Source organism: Pinus tabuliformis, chromosome 1_2 (genome assembly GCF_031772625.1).
Source record: "Pinus tabuliformis cultivar Carrire ecotype Pingquan chromosome 1_2, CPIR1, whole genome shotgun sequence".
In the NCBI taxonomy this organism is placed as follows: domain Eukaryota; kingdom Viridiplantae; phylum Streptophyta; class Pinopsida; order Pinales; family Pinaceae; genus Pinus; species Pinus tabuliformis.
Window position 1 is genome coordinate 340,698,186 of NC_142298.1, and position 13,588 is coordinate 340,711,773.

At 40.4% G+C, this 13,588-nt stretch overlaps 1 protein-coding gene across 3 annotated transcripts in view; it reads left to right on the forward strand.

Moving 5' to 3' along the window:
• LOC149205774 (inorganic phosphate transporter 2-1, chloroplastic-like) overlaps nucleotides 1–13,588 on the forward strand; it is a 76,621-nt gene that overhangs the window by 43,410 nt on the left and 19,623 nt on the right. The window lies entirely within an intron of this gene.

A 13,588-nucleotide genomic window follows, 5' to 3' on the forward strand; every position in this document is an offset into this window, starting at 1 on the left:
CCATTGGACCAAGTGCTCTTCTTTTTGCTGCTTGTCTCCCAGTAGAAGTAGAACTCTCAAATGGAAATTTGGTGGTGGCTTTCCTCAATAATGGAAGGGGGTCTTCATTCTTGGGTTTTCTTGATTTTGAAGCCACATTTTCCATACCAATAGTGGACTCCTTTTCCAATTCTTTTATCTTTTGTAAAGAAACAACTTTACAAGCTCCAATCCCACAACCCGGTAAAGCCAACAAATGTGCTTTCACACGGAAATATGTGCTTTTGAAAGCAATGTGACAAAACTTGCATCTCCATTGCACATTGCCTCCTCCCTTCCCCTTGGTGCTTGTCCCATCCTCTCTTGTGACATATTTCCACAATGGATATTTATCAGTGTTGTCTCTAGGTCCTCCTCTTTCGTCAACATTACTTGCAGCGGACTCTGATGATATTGGGGGAGGAGGGGCATCTCCAATGGAGACATTCTTGCCCTTCCTTTGCCCCCTAACTACTGCCTTTGATTGAGCCATGAATACTGTAAAAGAAATGAACAAAACATGCACAAATTTGTAAACAAAAAATCATATACAAACTGCTGTAATAGAATAAGAAATGCAAAAAAATGGCGCTGAAATGCACTTACCTGGTGCTTGAATCTCCTTGCCGAACGCTCTACTCCCTTAGCTCCTTGCTCCAAACTCTTCTCTCCTTGCAAACAGCTCAAACAATGCAAGCCAAATGATAAACAACGCGACTAAAATGAGGAAATGCGGCCTTTTTTAACCCGCGGGAGTCCCTTTTCGGCGAAACGAATCCTGGAAATTGGGACATGTAGGCAAAAGTCAGGACATGCTGGCAAAATTTGGGATTCGTTTGGGATTCAAAGAATCTTGATAGGATTCGACGAATCCTATTTTAGGATTTGTTTTTTGGCCGAATCGTACCCGACACGTCGGATTCCGGTTCGCCAGATCATTTGGACGAATCCAGTTACTTAGCCCATGAGTGGTTGTAAATGTATTTTGTAATGCACTTGGCATGCTCTACAATGTTTTTTACCCACTCCACTTTGCCTATATCCTCAAGCATGAGGTCTATGCAATGTGCAACACATGGAGTCCAAAATATGGTCTTATATTTGGACTCAAGCATCTTTCCAGCAAGAACATAGTTTGAGGCATTATCGGTGATGACTTGCACAACATGCTGCTCCCCAACTTCCTAAATAATGTTATCCAAAAGCTCAAATAGAAGGGCTGCATCCTTCACCTTATCAGATGCATCAACTGATCTCAAAAACATGGTTCCTTGAGGGCAAGAAACAAGGAAATTAATGATAGTGCGGTTCTTTCCATTGGTCCATCCATTTGACATGATGGAACAACCTGTTTTGAGCCATGAATCTTTAAATTCAATCAAATACTCATCAATGTAAGATATCTCTTTTTGCAAAAGAGCTCCCCTCAAGTCATGCATACTAGGGCCTTTGAAGCCTTTTCCTGCAGCTATAACAGAGTCCCACATAGCTTGGTAATAAGGTGAGCGAGCAACATTAAATGGGTTATCTAAATCATACCACCATCTAGCAATGTATTGATGAGAAGCTTCTTTGCATTGTTTTTCCAATGTTGATCCAAAGTGGGTTGACGACTTGGCTGGGAGGAAGTGGGATTAGAAGAGGAAATGTTGGCAGAAGATGAGAAAAAACTTTGGATGTTTGTTCCTTTTGATGGTTAGCCACAAGAAGGATGAAGATAGTGAAAGGGGTCATTGGTGGAAGGGATAGAAGTTGAGTCTTGAATCTCATAATCATCATACCCACTCTCTTTCATGGCTTCTAATAATTCCCTCTTCCTTGCAATGTCATCTTGGATGGCCTTCTCCCTAGCCTTATCATCATAAAACTTTTCAAGCTTGGAAATGTACTCTGCCTTAATAGGACCCAACATTGCATTTGGTGCACCACATGGCGTTACTTGGCCTCTTATCCTAACTAAGTGTTGTTTCAATCTAAGAATACCCCCACCTCCAGTAGATTTATGGCATAATTTGCATATCATTTTTCCATCAATTACATCACAATGAGCCCATGCACTGTCCTTTCTTTTTGGAGCCATGTTTGCTTGAAATAATTACAATTTGCAAAGAAATCTGCCATTTAAAAATAAAATTGCAGCTAAGCAACATGGAAAACCAAAGCTAAATTTAGGAAAACAAATGCACATGCAAGCTACAAAATTTGATGGCATAGAGCTAGAGATTTGATAGCATAGATGATAGAAGTGAGAAGTTTATAAATTTATAACACATAAAAAAATTTAATTCATGGACAGCAGTCAAATGAGGAATTTTCAAGTGAAAATCCTTACCTGGAAATGCAAACTAGCTTCCTTAGCCTCCTCTTGAAGATGCCAACTCCACTGGCAGATACAAACTATCTCAAAAATAGCTCCAAATCCAACTCCAAGATGACTACTCCAGCAAAAACTCAACACTCTCCAAGCTCACAAACAAACTCACAAACACTCATAAACACTCCAAATCAGATGTGTGAGACAAATGAGAGGGAGAGGGGCCTCTTAAAGGCTTGGAGAGGGTGTTTTTGGAGGGAAAGAACCCTTAGTTTCCCTCCAAAACCCCTAAAACTCATTGAGAAATGCGCTGAGTGGGGTCTCAGTGGGCATGGTCGGTAACCGGCTGGTTTGCTACAAATCGGCTGGTTTCGTCCTAAACTGGCCGGTTAGGACTGGTTAGGTCAATTTTTTCGTCACGCAGCCTATTAAACTAGGTTTTTTCACTGGTTCCAACCGATGGGCTTGCTAATCGGCCAGTTAGACAGGTAACCGGTTAGGTACGCTGATTTTTAAAACTATGCTTGAATCACCTGCGACTTCCCTTCATTTGTTGCGACCTTCTCTTGGAGAGGTCTCCTCCTCTTCTGTTGTTGTTCTGGGCATGAACAACCCTCAATCCACCCTATGCTGCCCTCAAACAAAGTAGTAGGGTCTACAACCTACCCACAGCAGCCGCGACTGCCTCTCCAAGGGTTTGTCTTTCCTTTATTTGCCATGGATTAATACAACAAGGCTTGCGGCATATCATTTCAGGTATAAACTACCCACAATAAACCCTTAAACATTCCAAACTTCACTTTTGTACCTCGGCCCTCCTTCCCTACAATTTCGGTCACCAAAAGAGGCCCAAAACAATCCTCTCTCCCACGCTAGTTAGCCCTCCTCGCTGCGGCCTAGAACAAAAGTGTATTTCTCCGTTAATGAGCTCTTGTGTTGCACAAGATGGATGCCTAAATGGCTTGTCCTTACCTTCTATTTATACACCAATAGAAGGGCTTCCTAAAACGTCACACAAGGGGCTGCCAGCTTGTCACATGCCTAAAACACCTTAGGCCGACCTTGACACACATGTGCAAACCCATCATATAACTTCAAAAATTCATATCTCCACTTCTACAACTCGGAATTTGATGATTCTCGAAGCGTTGGATTCTCCTTTCCGCCCTCTATCATCTCATGCCATCACATGTAGAAATGTGCCCATGGAAATGCCCAAAACATGATTTGGTGCAAAACCCCATACTTGGGTTCCAAGCCCACAAGTGACTCTTGTGGCACTTTGCCCTCCAAACCCCGAACCCTAGGGCTTGGAGTACCTCCCAAGCTACACAAATCAACATAAATAACTTGACTTACTTGTTGTAGCAGTGCTTCTTCTTCAACCCTTTCAATCCTCTTTATCCATTGTTCTGGTTGTCCTTTGCCATCAAAATCATACAGAGATTTGCTCCATTAAACCTCTGTCACACCACTGCTCATAGTAGGGCTAGTTCCCTTTAGCCCACTGTGCACATAAGCCTTAAAACCCTTGTTGTTTAGAGTTCCATTACCAAACAATCTTCTTCAAAGCAGCTCAACATCCTTTCTACACGGACAATAGCCCCTTAACTCCCTTTGCATGGCTCCCTGATACTCAAGGATACCTCAGCGCTGACTTTCCGTGCATACCCATGACTGTCCTCGCATGAGTCACGACTTTCCCTTGTGTAGCCATATCGGTCGTGACATGTGCGATGTCTCTTTTGTACTTGATCAAGATTTAACTTGCATGGTGCATATTTGTCCTTGCATGCAACATGACTTTTCTTTGCACCACCATGAGTGTTCTCTCATGGTTCGTGACTATCTTTGCATGGGCTGTAAACTCTTCTATCGTACTCAAACCCGAAGATTCAAACTTCCATTGGGCAACTGACGTTCCTTTGCAGTATCCCTCTGAAGCTAGATTCCTTCTGAATCTACACAACCTCCACTGGATGACTCTGATTTCCCTCTTGGAAAGTTCTGATACTGAACTTGTGTCCTTCCAAGGTCAATCCCGAGCTACGATCGAAAACTGGGTCTAGTTAACTCTAGACCACTGCAACTCAACTCTGAAGTGATCTCATTCGCCTGGGTTAAATACTTCATGTGCACATGGCTCCCTTGTTGGATGTGCAACTCCATGACCCAATGAAGACATTATCTTGCCATCAATTTTCCATCTACAAGAAGCTATCTTGTCCAAGCAAAGGCACCTTCTCTAGTTGAACCTCTTGCTCCATGTCTAGGCAACATTGTTGCTCTCTATAACATCTCTCTCTTAAACTACTTCCTGCACACACTCTAATCCACGTGCTCTTAAAAGTTAGCTCTGGTACCATGTTGAATTTTCCTTAGCCCCTAAATCTGGTCTATGGCTTAACTAAGCACACAAACCCACTAGAAACCCCAATACACAAGCACTTTGCATAGTGGAAATATAACAACAGTGAAATCAATTAAGTACACAGATATATTGAGCCCAAAGCTCAGTCTTTATTAGTCCATTAAAAAAATAATCATGGGGCTCCCGTACCAGGGATCATGGCCCTTTAGATCACTAGTACAACTAGTGTACATAGTATACAAAAACTAGGGCTTGAGGTCTGATCCTATAGATCCTTAATCTGCCGACAAAGCATAGAGATAAATAACCAAACTTGTTGTAGCAATCCTTCTCCTTCAGCCCTTTCAGTCCTCTTTATCCACTATTTTGGCTTTCCTTTGCCATCAAAATCATACAGGGCTAGTTCTCTTTAGCCCACTATGCACATCAACCTCAAAACCATTGTTGTTCAGAGTTTCATTACCAAACAATCTTCTTCAAAGCAGCTCAACAACCTTTCTATACAAACAAAAGCCCCTTAACTCCATTTTCTTGCCTGCCTGCAACTCAAGGATACTTTGGCCCTGCTTACTAAGGCTTTGAGGCCTTTTGCCCCCCCTTGTAGGCATGCGGCCTAACCTCAAACTACCCTTCAGCCTGCGCCTTAGTGCAGAACCACTATTACTCCTCTTTTTTGCCACAATTGGCTTCTTTAGGGCCTCAACTGGCCTACTGAAGGCTTTGGCTACCCTTCTTAAGTCCTCAACACCTTCTACCAGTCTTATACAAGTCCTTGGTCTATTGTAGGAACTCTCGACCAGCCTCAAACTCCCTTTCCGAGGCTTCTTGGCTTGTATCACCCATACTGTGGCCTGATCTAAACCACTTCGAATCTCTACCGAATTTTCTTTGCACCACCATGAGTGTTCTCTCATGGTTCGTGACTGTCTTTGCATGGGCTAAAAACTCTTATGTCGTACTCAAACTTGAAGATTCAAACTTCCATGGGGCAACTGACGTTCCTTTGCATTATCCCTTTGAAGCTAGACTCCCTCTGAATCTACACAACCTCCATTGGATGACTTTGATTTCCCTCTCGGAAAGTGCTGATACTGAACTTGTGTCCTTCCAAAGTCAATCCCGAGCTACGATCAAAAATTGGGTCTAATTAACTCTAGACCATTGCAACTCAACTCTGCAAGCGATCTCATCCGCCTGGGTCAAATACTTCATGTGCACATGGCTCCCTTGTTGGATGTGCAACTCCACGACCCAATGAAGACATTATCTTGCCATCAATCTGCCATCTACAAGAAGCTATCTCGTCCAAGCAAAGGCACCTTCTCTAGTTGAACCTCTTGCTCCATGTCTAGGCAACATTGTTGCTTGCTGCAACAACTCTCTCTTAAACTGCTTCCTGCACACACTCTGATCCACGTGCTCTTAAAAGTAGCTCTGATACCATGTTGAATTTTCCTTAGGCCCGAGATCTGGTCTATGGCTTAACTAAGCACACAAACACACTAAGAACCCCAATACACAAGCACTTTGCATAGTGGAAATATAGTACACAGATATATTGAGCCCAAAGCTCAGTCTTTATTAGTCCATTAATAAAAAATTCATGGGGCTTCCGTACCAGGGATCATGGCCCTTCAGAGCACTAGTACAACTAGTGTACATAGTATACAAAAACTAGGGCTTGAGGTCTGATCCTATAGATCCTCAATCTGCCCACAAAACATAGAGATAAATAACCAGACTTGTTGTAGCAATCCTTCACCTTCAACGCTTTTAGACCTCTTTATCCACTATTTTGGCCTTCCTTTGTCATCAAAATCATACAGAGCTAGTTCTCTTTAGCCCACTATGCACATCAACCGCAAAACCATTGTTGTTCAGAGTTTCATTACCAAAAAGTCTTCTTCAAAGCAGCTCAACAACCTTTCTATGCAAACAAAAGCCCCTTCTTACTAAGGTTTTGAGGCCTTTTGGCCCCCCTTGTAGGTTTGCGGCCTAACCTCAAACTACCCTTTAGCCTGCGGCCTTAGTGGAGAACCACTGTTACTCCTCTTGTTTGCCACAACTGGCTTCTTTAGGGCCTCGATTGGCCTACTCAAGGCTTTGGTTGCCCTTCTTAAGTCCTCGACACCTTATACCAGTCTTATACAAGTCCTTGGTCTACTGTAGGAACCCTCGACCAACCTCAAACTCCCTTTCTGAGGCTTCTTGGCTTGTATCACCCATACTGTGGCTTGATCTAAACCACTTCGAATCTCTACTATAGTTTCTTGGCCTGTCTGGGCCTGTTTGGGCATTTTTTAGGCCTTATGTCCCTCTAGTAAGGTTCAACCCTCTCTCTGCTTCAGAACTAGACCCTTAACACAACTGGCAAACTTTTGTTTTATCTATCCACAACACTGAGGTCCTGTGTCCTCTCTTGTTTGCTGATCTGAAGTCTCATTGATCCTATTCTTAACCATAAACAAAATCTTAGCCTGTATAACCTCCAAACTAGCAAACAAAAAACCCTTATGTCCAGCCTCTTCTTTGTTAACCAAATAGAGAATTCGACTCCTTCAAGGGATGCTATTCGTCCTTCCTTAAGACAGAGAACTCCACTCGACTTGTACTTGAATATTTGCGGCTCTCCTCTTGGGCTACTTCTTCCACAAGAATAAGATTGCTATCTCAAGTGAGACCTCTCCATTGGTCTCCTATTTATTCTTTTCCTTTGTGTTCATTTAGGAAAACTCTAGATTTTGAGGGTTTTCGCTCTCTTACCCTTTTGAATAAACAATTAGTTTCTTTAGGTCCCAAACCCATTTCTTTGGGTCCAAAACCCCATTCTTTGGGTAACTTGCCCGACCAACTACTTTTGGTGGGTTTTCCCTCTCGGAAATACCTTCCTAGCTATCCAAAATTCTAAGAGAGTAAACAAGAGAATATATTGCGACAAATTTTTAGCGGTTCAAATAAGTATAACGACACATTAAACCATAGATGTCAACCCTAAATTATGGATGAAAAATGTTGATTCGTTTGCTTTTCCAATCAATTGCAAACAAACCCTAACCCTAGGACAATGTCATCCAAAAAAAATAATGTTGAAAATATGTGATTTATTGTAAACAAACCTTAATTTACCCTATAACAAATAAAATAAATTGTTAGGGTTTTAAAAGATTGGCCCAATAGAGAAGACTAGTGCCTTAATCTAGGGCTAATGGAATTTAGGAGTAAAAATGATTAGAAGAAAAGAGATGGATGTGGATTCAAAGAAATAAAGGGAGACAAACTAGTGTCCCTCAGTTCTTCAACCCCAGCATTCTTCTATCTTCTTGGAAAATTCAAAGGGAGGGAGCTAAACCTTCGTCACCTCAAGAGAACTTGATGAAAAATATTGTGCAGGAATATTTTAGAGCCATAAAACATCAACAAAACCTTGGTGAAAATTTTAATAAACCCTAATTCATCAATAAGAACAAGATTGGAAGAAGGTAAATCACATTTGCATAGCACATATCATCAAAGATCACCAATAATCATCCAAGAGAGAGAACCATCCACAAAATACCATCCAAGAGAAGTTCGCTTCACTAGTGCTCCATAGCGCACAAGAGAGGAGACAAATAGCTAGTACGAATGATCTTCAAGCATCACAATGAATCAAAGGGTAAAACAACCTTCTATTTATATGGGAGCTACTAAGTCGATTTCCCTAAATTTAGTCTAAAAATCCCTAAAATAAAAATAATCCACGATACAAGTTGGATAGGTCACAAGTCGACCCCCAAAGATAGCTAAATCAATGAAATAACATGAAATTATGCCTCAATTAACCCACACGTGTGAGTTAGGTGTCCTCCAAGGGTGATGTCATCCTCCAAAAGGTGTGTCTCTCCATGAAATGTGCAATGAATGGCTCCAAGAGGTGCATCTCATCCCAAAAGTCACATTCCCATCAAAAGGATGCTCACTCATCAAGCAAAACATCCTCAAGCCCAACGTCATCCACAAAGGCAAACAAGTCATCATCTAAAATATCAAATAGAGGACATCATCATGCTAAGGTATAACATCATCATGGTAAATAGTGTACATCCCCCTCCAAAGGGGTACCATGTCATCATCATCATCAATCATTCTCAAGAGCAAGGAAACATCCATCAAGTAGGTGCAATGCTAGCTTGGGGGCATCTTGCCATATCAAGGTTACATCTTCTCTCAAGACAATGTCTTAGTTATGATAGATAATGTCCATGGTCTTGGAGGTGGGAGAGAGTATCATCAATTGTGTAAAGTCATCCCAAGGTCAACACTCCTTAAGAAGTGCTCAATGCCCTCTGTCAAAGTGCCCTTTGTCATCATCATAATGGTTGGATATCCTCTCTGAAGTGCTAGAGAAGCATCATATAGTCCCTCAAGGAATGTTGGTTGTACCTGGGAGCAATATCTAGCACATACTCAAGAATCAAATGAGATCAACATCATGGGTGCAAGAAGCATAAGAGTTTCAAAGTGAGCCATATTCAATTTTCAAGCCATTAAAGTTCTTCATATAAGCATCATCTTCAAATGTCTTACTACCTTATGATTGTATACAAGTTACCATGCTTAAGCATGGGAGGGTTATCACATGGCCCTATTCAGTGCTTCCAATCCTAAGGGGAGGACTAGTTCCTAGTTTGACCCTTTCAGAAGATAGGTGTATGTGATAGGTGTTATGGATTGGGGTTTACTTCATGAATGGTGTCATAGTCTTATGTTAGATTATATCAAACCGTTGTCCATGAGCACATTTGTAGAGGGATCACTTAGCTACTTGAGTTACCTTCTCTCACCTTTGTTTTTTTCCAAGCTCCCATTACATAGCTTATTTACCAAGCCTCATTGATTATCATGTAATAATGAGATAACCCCTTCTAGCGATGAGCAGTTTATTGCTTCATCAAGGGTGGGATGTTCTTAGAGAGTTCTTTTTACTTTGAATAGCGTGATATGCATGGATACTCTTGGGGACAACTGGCTATATAAAAGGGAGTAGATCTCAAGCTATAATTTGGCTTTTTATTGCTTTACATCACCCCTTGCCATTCTTTTGCATTTTGATATTTGGCTCATGTGTTTTCTTTTCCTATAGTGCCACCAATCTCTGGTATATACAACCCCTTCTTCTCATAGGACAAGGTCAATAGGGAAAAACATGAGCAATTGACAACAACCAATCAAAATATGGGATAACAGAGTAGGAGGAATGATGACAAGTGTTATATATGGATAATATGGAATGTTATCATCATCAAAGCCTCTTATTTGTGCTCCTCCTAGACAATGAAAGAAAGACCCTAAGAGTGGTCACACTAAACTAGGGTAACTGATAACCACCAAGGTGAAGTATGGAACAAGTATACAACCAATAGCAGTCTATCATTCAATTCAACCTATGATCCATACTAAAATGCCTCTAAACATTAAATGGAAGCACTTGAATACAAAAATGGCTAATGTACCTCACAATAGATGACCCACCTTCATCGGATGAGTGAGCTAGATGAATGAATGCACTGAATGGAAATTAAATGAGAGGCATTTGAGGTTCGTAATTTGTGGATCATGGTAGGGCTACTGGCTGGAAAATTGCATCATAGGGCTACCGGTCCTTTCTATCATATGGCTTACTTCAAAGTAGTTGTTTATGATATACTAGTTTTCTCATCTATTCAATGCCTTATGGCTCCATTAGCCCAATAGGATGGTAGGCACTAGTCATCTCATTGTCATTCCCTTCATCTTTCTTTCCTTTCTCTTCCATACTCCATTGACATTTCCATTTCCACACATTATACTGCAACCACTTTGTTTTATCAAGGCTTACTCTTTAATTTCACCTTGAGCCACCACTCCATAGTCTTGATCATCCTATTCTTAAAGAAGCCTCCGTTGAATTGAAGAAAAACCAACCAAAAGGAAGAGGAAGAACTAGAGAGGTGATAGTGGGTGGCCTTCTTGAGTTGCACAAAACAACACCTTGATGATTGAGACTTCACACTTTTTGGGTGTTAGATTTTGTTGTAATAGGACTAAAGGGTAAAAAATCTAGGTAACCTAGGCAAGGAGACATTGGCCTTGGAGGGTGAGAAGATCTCGAGAATGCCAAAGAAAACTTGAGAATAGAGGTGTTCGCCCTTGGGTGTTAGATTTTGTTGTAATAGGACTAAAGGGTAAAAAATCTAGGTAACCTAGGCAAGGAGACATTGGCCTTGGAGGGTGAGAAGATCTCGAGAATGCCAAAGAAAACTTGAGAATAGAGGTGTTCGCCCTTGATAGGGTTTAATTTCTGATAACCTTGGAGAAATCTACAAAAAGACGATCTAAGAAAACTATGGTTCAACAATGACGAGAAATTGAGAGATGCCACTACCTAATAGCTGTCAAATCAACTATAGAATTGAGAGAGTAAGGTTTGCACCCACTCTAATGTCAAGTTGAGATCCACAAATGAAAGTAGGGAATTGAATGGAATCAAAACAAACCCAAATTTTGTAGTAACTCAGTTACAAGTGTGCTACAGAGAAAAAAATGCCAAGAATAAGTGCACTATGTGAGAAAAGATCCCAGAACAAGAGAGCACAAACAGTTAGATGCCCTTAGGAAAATGTTACTTTATTAAGAGAGATCGATGAGAAGATCACAAGATGAGATAATATAATTGAGAGTTGTTGTGGTGTATTTATGTAAAGCCCTTTTCTGTGGCTTTAGAATTAAACAAACAAAAAAAATTTGTAATCAAGTAATTTTTTTTTTTTTTTTTTTCTGTTAATGAATGGTCTGTTATGAACATATGAAAGAAGTTTATGTTTGATTTCCATTTGTATTTAATTTATGTTTAATTTCCTTATGGTACAATTTAAACTATTTCTATCTCATATGTTATATTTCAAAGTAGCTTCATAACAAAATTTCAATACACAACATAATATTGATTTTGAGCCTCATAAAATAACAAATTGAACATAGCCAATTATGGATACACAAAATTGTAAAATACCTTTCACTCTAGTTGCTTGTGTCTCTTGATGTTGAGCTATCTCCTTTCCTCGTTAACTACCCAAACTAGATTTTTTTCCTCCCAGTCAGCTAGGAACAATCTCGTCGGTTTCCTAGCTATAGGAAACCTTGGGGGTTTCCTAACTGTCCATGGCCAAAGTTCCAAAACCACAACCAGCTATTATGTCCAAGAATCCTAGTCAAAATCACAAACTCAATCCATTTCTCACACAATCTTCCCTGATTCAATGGTTTGTCCTCCTCAAAAACATAATATTTTCCTCCAATACTTGTAACCCCCAAATCTCTTCAAAATCACCCCCACTAAAGTTGCATTATGAAAGCCCAACAACACTCGACTACACCGAATCATCCTTTTTTTTTTACCTACTTCCATATTATAAATTCTATCCTTTCTTTACTGGACTATACTGAAGCATCAACTACATTGACTTAACCCCAAAAAGAGCCTATAAGCAAAAGTGTCAACTACCTTGACCAAAATTCTCTAGGCAACAGATAGTTTCCCACACACATTTGGAACCGTGGCTTAACACAACTAAAACATTGATGATTGGACAATACCTCTGCCCCTCCTAATAGAATTAGAGTCAACACTATCACAAACCATACTATGGCACTATGTTCTAGGAACATCTCATTGAATATCTAGTTTCAGTGGTTGTGCCACTTGAAAAATGTACACTTGCTCACAAATATCATAGCAATGTGTTTGAACCAATATAAAATAACATAGTAATGCTTTCTATCATACCATTTCTCATTCAATGTTCATGACATTGACCACTTAATATCACAGTTATTTGGTTATCACATGGTCCATTCAACATGTAGATTAGTTTACTCATCAATGAACCATGTAAGTCAACTAGTTCATCTTGCACATGATATTGATTGCATTTAAAACATATCATTAAAGTTGGTACCCATGTACCAAAATCCTTCAATTAAAACTCACATGCTTGAAGTAGATCAAATAACATCTATCATTAATAACATAACAACAATTATTTATAGTATTTACATTTACATAGGTCCATGTGTCCATATACTAAAGTGCTAATGTCTAATAGTGTTTCACATATACACAAAGAAAAACAATTAGGTCATAAATGTAAATTTAATTGCCTAGTTCAAAATGGGTTGTTACCATTTATAAACAACTCAGGTACGACACTATCCCCGAGAGGGGTTAGCAACCGTACATGTACAAGTGTGACTAGTGTTGATTTGTGTAGCTTGGGAGGTATTCCAAGCCCCACGGTTCAGGGTTTGGAGGGCAAAGCACCACAAGGGTCACTTGTGGGTTTGGAACCCAAGTGTGGGGTTTTTCACCCATCGATGTTTGGGCCAAAACCATGATGGATTTGTGACATTTGATGTATGAGGATGATAGTGCTCGACGAGACGATTCCAATGCAATGAGAATCATCCGATTTTGAGTTGTTGTTAGAGAGTTATGAATTTTTGAAGTCGACTAGTAATTATTGGTTTTCAAGTGATGTAGGCTTGATGTAAAATTTGTCCAATAGATGGGCCTCTTCAATAATTCGTTGGAGCCCCTCATACGGATATAAAAGGAGGGTGAATTGAGGTTATTTGAGCATCCATCTCGTGCAACATTCATCCAAGATAGCTCTGAAATTCGTATGCCCTAGCTGCAACAAGAAAGGGTCAAGGAATAGTGTGGGAGAAGTCTGAAGTGGAGGTCTAGGAGCAACGTGGATAGGTTTGTTTGGAGGCCAAAGTTCTGGGCATGATTGCAGACTGTCTAAGGGCTGTTTGAGGGCTAAAAAGACAGGGCTGAGGAGTTGTTCTAGGGCTGAGACTCTAAG